Genomic DNA, 12,277 nt, shown 5'->3' with positions numbered 1-12,277 from the left:
TCTCAATTGCAGATTTATGCCAAACAAAACTTTTTTTTAAATTTACAATTTAGATAAACCTTAAATGGGATGGCTACAATTTTATATTTAATAGAAAAACCTGCTAAACACCGAAAAAGGAAAATGTACGTGAACGTGTAACCGAAAGTCATTTCAAACATTGTCGGAGAGAAGAGGTTTCAATGGATCTAAGTATAGCATGTTGATTATATTTTATGCTAACTTCGAAGGCTTTTTTGTTTGGTTAATTTTGAATGTGACACTAGAGAGGAAAAGAGTAGAACATCTGTACTAATATCGTCTTCTTTGGCGCTTTAAGCAATACACTAAATAAGAGTATCAACAAAACTATCGGCAAATACTACCATGCATAAGCAATTCGAATCAATCTAAATCTGACAAAATAGATATTACACCACCGAAGAAGCTGGTTCCGCGATGGTCCTGACTTGGTACAGACATTTCAAACGAAACGGTTGGTTAAATCTAAGTTTTACAACACGCTAACCCCACCCACCCTTTCCATTACGGTGTAAATATACCTGTTTTGATTGAGTGGTGTTTGCTTGTTATAGTGTCATAATCGGAAAAATAGTTGTCGCTTCAGCAAAAAGAATAATTTCCAAAAAATAAAACATTACTCATTATTTCAGAAGAAACTGAGTATTTTTCAACCAAGTACTGATATGTAAAAATTTGGCCAGAGTTTTTTATTAGACGCATTTCCTCAAATTCCTAATCCAGGAGTCCCTTGCACAGATATTACAGGCGTTCAAGGAAACAAGTCTAGTTGGTACTTGCTCTAGTGTAGCGAATCAGTTGTGTAATTAAAGAACAATATGCAGGAGATGAAAATATATTGCTGCATGGGTATAAGCACAATTAATTATTTTAAAATTTATGTCGTCACTTTTATAATAAATCTTAGTACTAAGATGAACATTTGTTAATGGACAATACATCATCAATATATATGTATGTGAAATTAATGATTTGATAGTATACAAGTTTTAAATAAAGATCAATTTATTTTCGGATTGTAATTGGCTTTTTATTCGGTGTAGTTCTAAGATTGATCATATTATCGACTACAAAAAAGCGAATACAAGGGGGAAATAAGTAGCCCGAGCCTCATAAAAATCATGTTATTTTTTAATGTGAAAAACATTCTATGTTTTTTTAACATTGTAGTATTAAGGTAATATATATTTCAATATATTTTGCAATGCATTTGAGACCCCGGTTTTGGAGGCTTTTTTATAAATTTACTTTAATTTAATTACTTCAATTATCCTACACAAAATAATTGGATAATTGATCGGTTAAAAAACATGCCCGCCGTTACTAAAATTAGAACACAGTGGTCAGGCAGTAGATTTTTGCATATATATCCAAAACCGTTAGGATGAACCAAATTCTAACATAGAGTGAAAGTATTTAGCGTGATGAAATCTATCATTTGTTAAAATTTGGTACAAAATATGTTCACCCTAGGGGGAATTTTTTTGACCGATGTAGCAACAACATTGTATACTATATATGACAAATATGTTGTCGTTCCAGAAGACAAAGCCCAAAACAACATTGTTTTTGTCTGCAAAACGTTTCATATCCAATGTTTATTATCAGAGGTAGACGTTGAAAACAATACCAGTGATAAGACCTATACTGCTACCACACACTCCAAAGAAGAAATTGTGGAAAACCATAAATCTGTGCTATCCTCTTTTGGTCTCCCTACCAAGAACGATGACTGTGATTTACAGTCTATGTACTGGATCCGTAAACTCCATAAGAATCCATACAAACAATGTTACATAGCTGGATCTGCAAAATATACCACCAAACCTCTTTCCAGACATTTAACTTCTATACTCACAGCTGTCAAAGAGGAATTGCAATCCTACCACAACACTTGTTACTCCCGTAGTGGTATTAATTCAATGTGGATCCTGAAAAATTCGAAATATCTTTTGGAGACAATCAGTTCAAGACTATTATCGGAATATAATAGCATTAAAATCTATGATTTTTCAACCTGTATACTTCTATTCCACATACTCAGTTAAAATCCCGAATTGAAACATTATACATTGTTGTTTTTCCAAAAAAAGATGGTACATTTAGTTACAAATAAACAGTTCTTAGTAGAGATTCATCATACTTTGTTAGAAATAATTCCAAATCATCTTCCAAATATACAGAGGGAGATGTTTACAAAATGCTGGATTTTTTTATCGACAACATATTTTTCCAGTGTGGTGGACGTGTCTTTCAACAAACGATGTATCAAATCCCCAAAAATATGTTTAAAGATAATACGTCATCTATATAGCAAAACTGAGATTAAAGGATCTAGCTAAGCAATAGTTTTTCTTTCGGATCAGATCAGCTATAAAGTCAGCCTCATAAGAGTGACGTAACAGATCATCAAGTAGAGGAGCACAATTTGTTCCCATTGGAATGCCCACCGTTGTTTTTGAAAAACGCGTCCACCACACTGGACAAATATGTAGTTGATTAAAAATTTCAGCATTTTGTAAACATCTTCTGTATAAATTTGAAGGAAGATGATTGAAATGAATAGCGGAAGATTTATTATAAGGGCATAAGAAACAGTTTCATCGCTCATTTGGAGATATGGTTAATCACCCCTTCCTGGTTTTCTTTAAATAGAATCCTATTTAATTGATGATATATGTTATATGTTTGGAACATTGTACGTCTGTCCATAAAACATTTTTTTCCTACCTACCTATCAAAGTTCTTACATTATGTTAACTTATTATACCCCCTTTCAAATGTAAATTTGAATAACCTTGTCTGCCCACCCGTCTATTTCTCCGTCCGAATTTTGTTTCAATTATTTCGGTTTCCAATGTAATGGACAGATTGATTTCAAAATAAGTGTGTGGTTTTATATAGATGGAACACATGTTGTAAGTTATTTTGAATGGTGTTCTATTTAAATTTTCTATTCGAGTGGGGTATGTCTTACACAAAAGTGAAACTCTTATCTCCATCTTATCTCCATCCATTTGTTATTTGCTGCTATATTGTTTCGATTGCCACTGCACCGTGTGTAAGAAGATAACAAATATCCTATAAATTCAACTACATCTTCCTAGATTTAATTAAACTTCATGTTATGTAAAGACATTTTAAGTACAGACTGTATATAAATATAGGACATGTACTACATGAATGTTGATACAATTGTAGAACTGGTCCATAGGTCATCCAAACGACTTAACTGATAAGGGATAATTGTATGTAATATGGTTCACATACTGATATTCACGAAAGTAGACACTTGTTATTGTGCTTGATGTGATTGAAGTCAAAGATAAGAATATAAAGGAAAAAGAAAAGAACGACCAGACAAGGGAAATAAACAAACACAACAAAGAACATGAAATAACTGAAATAATATTTATGCACATGGAAATAAAAGTCAATGAGAATCCCGGAATCCCCTATAAACCAGATTCACCGTAAACCAACGTTAAAAATCCACCATCAAATATTTCACGGTATTCACTGATATAGAATCCTGGGGAAATAAAGGAAAAGACGTAAAACTTGCAATAATATGGGATTTAATTAGAGGCAGATATGAAAAAAAGGCAAAGTATATAAATAGAAGGAGTCGTTTGATTGCCAATGACACTGTCATCCACTGAATACCAAGCAACAAACAATAAAACTTTCACAGGCCTCCCTGCGATCTTCAATGATAGGCAAAACCCACACCACAAAGCAAGCTGTAAAAAGCCAAAACGTGTGAAGCTACATATATTTGACGAAAATCGACCTAATCAATTAAAGTAAAAACGCGAAATAAATAACAAATAACATAAAAAACAACGACAACCACTGGATTGCTGGTTTCCGGCTAAGGTCAGGCATATAAAGTATGTGGTGGGGTAAAAGAGGTAATCAGAACAAAACCGCACAAGAGGAAACCTATCAGCATCGTATGCCTTAGGAGGGGTAGAAAGGCTTAGTAAATGTAGTTAAGTATTGTACGTTAACCTCTTACCTCTAGAGCATGTAGGCCAGTTGACGTATGAACACCTGTAACTTCCTAGGCAGACATCAAGTAGAGGTAACACTTTTTATGGTACATTGTCAACATCATATGCTACAAGGATGAACTCAAAGATACTGTTTAGAAGTTTTTTCTTATTATAACGAAATAGACAAGAATTTGTACATGTTTTTGTACCATAAATAAACAGGAAAAGAATCCAGTTCAGGAGAACTACGTATTATTGGTTTTATCATTGTTGTTATCTATTGTTATCTTCATTTTGTTGTATATAGTTTATAAGACGAGTTATGCATCACACAAATAAGCGCCTATTAAGTTCAATATGTGCCTTTTACAAAAAATGGCGGATGCACGTCATTTTGACAACTTTGTAATCTTCTTTATGCGCGGTAAAAAATACTCGCCTGTACGCAGTAAATGTAGCAGCAAAGTCTTATTTATCTTATCCTTAATTAAATTTAAAGTTCTGTAGTATGGAGCAATAGTAGCAGTACTATCGATAGGAACATAGGAACATTGGGAGCAGTACTATTAATCGGAGCATTAGTACCGGTGCTATTAATAGGAACAGTAGTAGCGGTGCTATTGATAGGAAGTACATGTAGCAGTGCTATTACAGTCCTTGAACCGATCCGCGCAACGATTTGACGGATCGTTGACCATTAACTGATTGATCGCTGGTCACGTGATGCGATCACCGGTATAATGAATCGGTTTGACGGATCGATGACTGACCGGAAACTGATCGATGATCCATGACCGATCGCAGTTTTTGTAGCACGGACCGGTTCAGGTACTGAAATATATATATATAAATATTTAAATGTCTGAATATCAATTCTGCGTTTCCATGGCAACTGATTGAATCTTTCATAGGAAAATCACAATTTTTTCATTAAAATGCCATATTTTGCCATTTTATTCATCTTTGGTATTGACTTTCCTCATAACTTTGTTTGAGACTTTGTAGTAGAATGGTATATAATGCAAAATGAACAAAAATCACAACAAAAACTAATGTTTCCATGGAAACCAGTCAATTTTTAACAACAATATCACCATTTCTTACTTCTAAACCAGCGCAATGATGACATCTATTTTAATATGTTATCCATAAAGTACTTCATTATTAACTACTTTCTGAGAAGCTTTATAGTAGTGAACATTTTCTTAAATTTATTAAAACAATTTGTAAACTTGCCACTGTCATTTATGAGCAGGGTTAAGGCTAAAAACCACTAATTCCACTTCCCATAGGCTTCTATGCTAATTTCACAATATTCAATGGCTTCTCTGGACTTTACCTTAACTTTAACCTGCAGATGACTATATATCAGCATGATTCTACATATGTCAGCTCACAATCCTCAGAATGGCATGTGGGGTTAGCAGACTTGCAGTGCAGTACTGGTCACCGGAAGTGAAGGGTCTATAAATAGCATGGGAAATCCCAGTGTTTTCACAAGATAGGGGTATATTTAAAAATCATTATGGAGATTAGGCTTCACATCACAAGAAGCAAAATGCACCTATAAAATGTACAGAAATGTTTTTCCTTTCAGAAACTGTTTAAATTTTTTAAATAAGATGAGAACTTTTTTCGCAGCACTATGAGGAACAGGGGTAATTTCTGCGTAGGACTATTTTTGCGTACGTTCCAAATGCTCATTGGTTGAATTGGTGGTCTGTAACCTAAAGAGTCACTTTTTGTCTTAGAAAAAATAAATAACTATACAGGTATCTTCCTACACACATACTGAATGCATTTGCAAAGTTTCAGTGAAATGTGACAAGCACTTTTTTAAATATTTGATTTTTAAATATAGGGTAACCAAGTTGTGCGAGCAAAAAAGTGAAAATATTCTACCATACTGAAATGCATTAAATATTTGCAAAGAACTTTTTCTGACTTTTCAAATAAAAAATATCAATCACAACTTGTTTTTTAACAATATTAATGAAGAAATAGTTTTAAAAGTAATCATTTTCTGAGAAATTGGTCTATTTTTAAAAATTTATTTCTGACATGCCTCCCCCTTTTTCTTGATCACATGTCAAAAATCCTAAATCTTTAAATTTTCACAAAAGGTGATATATTTGGCTTTAAATTTGTAAATACAGTGTTTTCACATTAGAACATGACCAGTAAAGGGCACCTAAAGCAAAAAAAGTGCTCAATAATGAATTTTCCATGTTGCCATAGGGGAATGCTTATATGGCCTTAACCGCAGTAATGAAAGTGAGTTTTTCCTCATTTCTAACCTAATTTTTGCTCAAATCTACACAAAACTTGATTTCAAGTGCTTATTACTACCATATTTAGGTAAATATAGCCCTCAAAGTTTAATATTTGATATTTTTACTAAATTTTCTACACTTTTTACAAGATAGGACATAAAAATCAGCCAAAAAGACCAATTTTCCATAATTTGGACCTATAACTTAAAAAAATGCATATTTTGAAGGATTTTTGTAGTGTATTCCTCTCATGGCAAAGTTAACAAGATCTTCAAGTAGTTTAAAGCTATTTCAAGAAACTTTTCATTTTGCCATGGCTTCAGCTTAAGGCTAAAAACCACTAATTCCACTTCCCATAGGCTTCTATGCTAATTTCACAATATTCAATGGCTTCTCTGGACTTTACCTTAACTTTAACCTGCAGATGACTATATATCAGCATGATTCTACATATGTCAGCTCACAATCCTCAGAATGGCATGTGGGGTTAGCAGACTTGCAGTGCAGTACTGGTCACCGGAAGTGAAGGGTCTATAAATAGCATGGGAAATCCCAGTGTTTTCACAAGATAGGGGTATATTTAAAAATCATTATGGAGATTAGGCTTCACATCACAAGAAGCAAAATGCACCTATAAAATGTACAGAAATGTTTTTCCTTTCAGAAACTGTTTAAATTTTTTAAATAAGATGAGAACTTTTTTCGCAGCACTATGAGGAACAGGGGTAATTTCTGCGTAGGACTATTTTTGCGTACGTTCCAAATGCTCATTGGTTGAATTGGTGGTCTGTAACCTAAATGTAAGACATTATGAAGTGTCAAACAATCAAATTAACTTCGGTGCAAATGAATTACCGATTCTTTGTTATAATTTCTTTAAAAAAACAACATTTGTTTCATTATAAATATCTTTTTTAACTGGCATACAAATGACTACCGTTTTTCTTCCCATTCAGCTGGTGATCGTATACAATTGGTTAAATTCATAATACCTGAGGAATAATTCAGATAAAATAATATTTTACAAATGAACTCAAAGTGATGTTGACAACAATAAAACAATAACAATTTCAAATCTTTAGTAAGTAAGAAGAGGGCTTTCTTTAATACAAAAAATATTAACAATAGATTACCACAATTGACTTTTCTCTCCTCTATCATACTAGCTACCTTCAGTCGCAGAATCTGAGGTATCAATAGCTGGTGGCAAATCACTTGCATCAGACAAATAAACACTCAAATCACGTACACCAAATGCTTGTCTTGTTTCATTCGCACCACTCAAATACCATACAACAGCAGCTACATGCACACAGATAGCACGACATGTGCAGTACCATGACTGCACATCAATTACAGAAAACCTTATCCACACTAAATATGTTTTGGCAGAAATACGTTTACTTTGAATTTTGATATGAATAAATATGGAAGACTCCCCATCAATGTACTCCTGAATGTAGGAAGGAGAGAGTTTAAGCTGGTATACCTCAAGGGTTAAACTTCGAAGTTGTTCTTCATTCAGTTAAGGAAATGTGATGTCACTCTCCTCAATTGCAACCCAAATGGCCGACCTTCTTTCCCAATGACTTGTCTTCACATATTCCTTTAAGGTATTGACCTACAACAGAAGATCGTAATAAATAATCTGAAAACTGGTAAACAAAATTGTGGGAGGTGTATTGTGACCATTGCTGGTCATACTGTTACTTGACAGTCACTTGTGACATAAATGAGGCACCAATTTTCAACATACAAAATGAATTATGTGTCCACTTATTGGTATAAAATATAATGTAACTTGATATAAAATGAGTAAATCCACCAACATTTATAAAAATATTACCTCAGAGGCTCTTTGGAGCATGTCTTGAGCTAGTTGTTTATCCTGCTCTGTATTCAATGGACTGCTCAGTGGTGGAAAATACTTATTTGAAATTGCCCAAAAAAATTTGACATAGTCTCCAATAAATGAAACCTGGCTGGTTGGAATAACACAATCAAGGTATTTGAGGTTCTTAATCCTGGCATTAGCTTATTCAACTACCCATCTGTTCTGAAATATAAAATGACAGAATAATGCTTATAAATTTGTTTTAATGAGATATGTTATTTAACATATAAGATATCTTGTAATTTTAAAAGTTAATCATACAAACTATATAAGAAATTATGTAAACAAATTTCATAATATACTTATTAAAGTATATAAGATAACTTATACATGTATATTTCATAAGATACATGATAAAATGAATAATATATGTTAACTCCTTATTAAGATAACTCATAAAGTTTTTAAGATATCCTATATATTCTATATGATAACTTATAAAAATGGGAGGTGTTTGCCAAATAATATATCTACAAATTTGAATAAATATAAATAAGGCATGCCATGTTAAATTTCAAAGAAAAAATAATGTTGATCTATATTTGTTGATGTACACTTACTCCATTGAAAAATACCTTCAAAATATTTTTTTTTTTAATGTCAAACACCCCAGAGTGTAATGCTGCACTAAAAAAATGGCTTAATTTTTTATTTTCCATTTAGTGCTGTCACAATTGATACTTTTGACAAATTTACAGGGCTTGTCAATAATGAATAAAAAGAATGTATGGCCAAACTGCTGTACATTTTACTTTGGCCAAGGATTAAAATTTCAGATGCCCAAGGAAAAAGCAATTTCAAATTCCTGTACTATAATACTATATTTTTGTTGGTGTACAAATCTTGGAAATAGAAACTGTTTAGGGTGTTAGTATTAGTCAACCACTTACCTTTGATTTGTATGGCAAGTCAAAGTGGACAAAATGCCTATTTATTAATATTTATAAATAATTATAAATGTTTATAATTCATTTATGAATATATATAATTCAATTATCAATATTTATAATTCAATTATAAATATTTATAACTCATTTATCAATATTTATAAATCATTTATCAATACTTATATATGGCAATTATAAATATTAATAAATCAATAATAGATATTTATAATTCAATTGAAAGTGGATAAAAATGCCTATTTATAAATATTTATAAATAATTATAAATATTTGCAATTCAATTATAAATATTTATAAATGATTTAACAATACTAATAAAAGAATTATAAATATTTATAAATATAAGACCAATATGAATATTTATAATTCATTTATAAATATTTATAATTGAATTATAAATATTTATAAATAACATCATCATTATAAATATTAATAAATTGAATTACAAATATTTATAATTATTTATAAATATTTCTAAATAGGCATTTTTGTCCACTTTGGCTTGCCATACATTTAAGTGTGTAGAATAATATAAGATATTTAGTAATGTATCCATAAGTATTTGCACTAGTTTGTGCTTGTTATACATTTGCATAAGGAGAAGTTTGTACAGAAATGTTAAAATATCAAAATCAACCAAGGAAGATAATTCGAGTTCCGACAGTAAAATATGTTTTTTTCTCATTCTTGAATTTTGTTGCCACTGCCAACAACTTGCAGTCATATATCTTAACCTACATTTATTTTGTCATTGTATATGAATTAAAACATACTAAATGCATAGAGAATCTGGTAAATTTGGCCAGTTTCGATGTTTGACTTTACAATCGATGTGGTCGTCTGCTGCCGCTTCCAAACATATTTCACCTATTCGGTTTACTACTTTGTAGAAGGAATAAGAGTAACTGAGGTTTATGGACAGATGGCATACTTACATTTCTAATAAAGATTACATATTATATTTCTGTACATGATCTGTAAGCGGTTTTGATGAAATCATAAACATCAACATGTTCGTAATCTGGCACGATGATGTCGCTTCGGGTTCTATGGCAAAATAAACAACGAAAACGAGGTCAGAACGGAATGTTCCGATTTGCTTAAACAAAACACGCTTCTCAAAGGTTAAACAACATAAAAATTTTAATAGAGCGCATTTCTCGAACTCTTAGGTATTGAAGGTGGACGTAGATATATAAGAGACGATTTTATCATAAAAATACAAAGATGTTCGACAGCAGCGCTGATACTACATTTTTCGTTTGAAGTAGGGGAATCGGGGATAAACTCACCAAACGATCATACCATCAATAAGACATAGCTATTGTTTTCACTGAAGTGACAGAGAACTTTTTCTACAATATCATTTTGTTGAAAGACGACATTCAGAGTTTATTATGAGCAACAAATATTACTGTTGGGGGAATTTTCAATTTTCAAGAAATAGTTGGACCGAATATCTTGAAAAGTGAACCAACCCCTTTCCACCTAGAAGCATTAGTAGAAGTACTATCGATTTGAACATTAGTAGCAGTACTATTTCGATAGGAACATCAGTAGCAGTACTATTTCGATAGGAACATCAGTAGCAGTACTATTTCGATAGGAACATTAGTAGCAGTACTATTTCGATAGGAACTTTAGTAGAAGTACTATTTTGATAAGAACATTAGTAGCAGTACTATTTCGATAGGAACATCAGTAGCAGTACTATTTCGATAGGAACATTAGTAGCAGTACTATTTTGATAAGAACATTAGTAGCAGTACTATTTCGATGGGAACTTTAGTAGCAGTACTATTTCGATAGGAACATTAGTAGCAGTACTATTTCGATGGGAACTTTAGTAGCAGTACTCGAAAGGAACATTAGTAACAGTGCTATCAACAGAAGTATTAGTAGCAGTACTTTCGGAAGGAGCAATATATATTAACAATTCTATCGATAGGAAGACAGCTCTGTCAGTAGTAGCAACAACAGAAGAGGGTTTATCAGCGACACTTCCAATAATGTCAATAAAAAAGGTTTTATCAGTGTTTATTCTTACCGCATGCGGGTCATATCTAAATGCTTCCAGCTCAACTGGCTCTCTTGTTGCATGTGTGTGATGATGAGTTCGATGAACGTGTGTTGTCGTAGGTAACGTTGTCATAGCCATACTATACAATCAAAGTGAAAAAACAATTTTATTTATAGATTTATAGAGTTTATTTATTAGTCCAGGTTTGACATCATCCTGTTATTTTTTTTCAATTGCAGTTCAGTAAAACTTTTCAAGTTTTAGTCCAATCACAGGCGTTGACTTATTTCTATAACATTACCCATTGCATATTTTTTTATGTCTCACAAAGTTATTTTTTAATGTTAATATTCCTGTTACAATTTAATATTAATTAAACATTATTAAGCAACAAATAAAAGTGACTTATTTTCGGGGGAGAGGTAGTCTTACTCAAAACAAGAAATACAAATATTTTACATATATAAGCAGAATTACTTACGTGAACAACGCTAAACGAAATCAAAATTACCCAAAACATTTTTCTTGCTCAGTAACTAAATCTAAAATAGAGATTGCCCACAGGATAGTAGACTCTCAGCCTTTTATTAAAACATTTGACGTAAACCGTGACGTCACACTAAGTGTCCTACACGAACACAATAGTCTGCATCACAAATATAGAATATATATGCTGCAAAGTACGTAGAAATGGAAACTCGTACTTCATTTGTACGAGTTTACATCGTGTACTTTGTGACACTAAGAGACACTCCTAGACCTTTATGTTAGTTTGCGATGTAGGGTCAGATAGAAATTACTTCATGCAGTATTATTCGCAATTATATCTTGGTTTTTTCTATTGTATTGGGATGCTAAGCTCGTGTAGTGTTTTTCCTTTTGTTTCCTCTTAACGATTTGAATGCTTTGTTCACATTATAGGCGTGGTTTATTTTCTTCAGGTATTTTTTGGGGGTTTTGAAAAACCAATAACCTGGTTAATCTTTAAACTTAAACATGTTAAAGTCTTAAAAAAACGACAGTGTTTCAAGATAAAACTTGCAATAAAGAAGTGGTCACCATCTTGAAAAGGGCTAAAACATGCTTGCAATTCTGGTACAGGTTTCATTGACCAAATAACCAAAAAGTTGGCATTCAGTACGGATCTTGAACTTGGTGGTAAATCA

This window comes from Perna viridis, chromosome 6 (assembly GCF_037379345.1).
Source record: "Perna viridis isolate PV_CMFRI_1.1 ecotype Kerala chromosome 6, ASM3737934v1, whole genome shotgun sequence".
NCBI classification, from domain to species: domain Eukaryota; kingdom Metazoa; phylum Mollusca; class Bivalvia; order Mytilida; family Mytilidae; genus Perna; species Perna viridis.
This window is presented reverse-complemented; position numbering follows the sequence as displayed.